Source organism: Pteropus vampyrus, unplaced genomic scaffold (assembly GCF_000151845.1).
Source record: "Pteropus vampyrus isolate Shadow unplaced genomic scaffold, Pvam_2.0 Scaffold16815, whole genome shotgun sequence".
NCBI lineage: Eukaryota > Metazoa > Chordata > Mammalia > Chiroptera > Pteropodidae > Pteropus > Pteropus vampyrus.
The window spans coordinates 1-1,185 of NW_011905596.1; the positions used below are offsets into that span (position 1 = coordinate 1).

At 46.3% G+C, this 1,185-nt stretch overlaps 1 non-coding gene across 1 annotated transcript; it reads right to left on the minus strand.

The window, feature by feature from the left end:
* Nucleotides 1–262: 262 nt before the first annotated feature.
* Nucleotides 263–381, minus strand: LOC111735151. The gene has a single exon (XR_002778699.1). It is a non-coding gene; the product is annotated as a 5S ribosomal RNA (ribosomal RNA).
* Between the last annotated feature and the right edge of the window lie 804 nt (nt 382–1,185).

Here is a 1,185-nt window from a genome sequence, read left to right on the forward strand (position 1 = left end):
TCAAGAGATATTAGTAGGAGCTTAAATGAATGTGAGTTCCTTTCCTCAGCCCCACAGAGGCCCATGTAGCAGGGACCCAGACACACCAGCCTGCTAATATCTGTGTTCTGACCTCCACCTACTCAAGATAATATTTACAAAGGTAATAGCTACCATTTACTGAGGGTTTTCCACGTGCCAAGCGCTATGCTAAAACCTTCTCAAGACTCTATTAACGTCGATAAAATATAATGTGAGCTACACGCATAAATTTTTTTTTTTCTGCCTACAGCACCTGGTCTTCCTAGGTGGTCTCCCATCCAAGTACTAACTAGGCCCGCCCCTGCTTAGCTTCCGAGATCAGACGGGATCGGGTGTGTTCAGGGTGGCGTGGCCATAGACTAATTTTTAAAAATTGATGATTCCTTTCAATAACATGTTTTGTTTAACCCAATAATACAAGCTAGTGTTTCAATATGTAATCAATATTAAAAGCACTGACGAGGTGTTTAACATCCTTTTCTGCATACAAGTGTGTGCATTTTACACTTACGGAGGACTCAATAGCCTCATGGGGCGAGTGGCTACTGTATTTGACGGCACAGATCTAGACCACTTCCATCATTATGAAAACTTCTATTGGGGTGCAACTTCAGAGGATAGATACAATAATCACCCCCATTTTCAGATGCAGAAAGAAACTCAGTGAGGCCCAGGGTCACACAGCTGGTATAAGTGGCAGAGACAGGAAGCTGGGTCTATCTGTCACCAAAGCCACACTCCTCTTAGCTGCACTATCTTGAGAAAACTTGACCTCTGTCTGCCTCCCCCAGGATGGAAAGGGACAGCTGGAGATAAGATGACTCAGTCTCGGAAGAGCGACCCAAGGAACAGAGGGAGTGGGATAGGTTCAAAGGTAGAAAACAAAGTGAGGACTGGGACCCAGGAGAAGAGAGATTCTGGTGTCTGGAAACAGGCCCCTGGCCTGAGAAGTGGAACCCAGGACACAACCATCAGCACGTTCCCTGGCCTCCAGGGGGATACGTTCTTAACGAACACCTAACCCCTTCTTCGTTCTCTCCCTTTAAGATGTAGTAAAACATAACCGTTTCCTTTAAACGCATCCCATCCCTGATAGGATTGCCTGCTGAGCCCGGCACTGCCCAATTCTAGCCTGATGAGACTGGGGCTGAGCAAACAGATGCA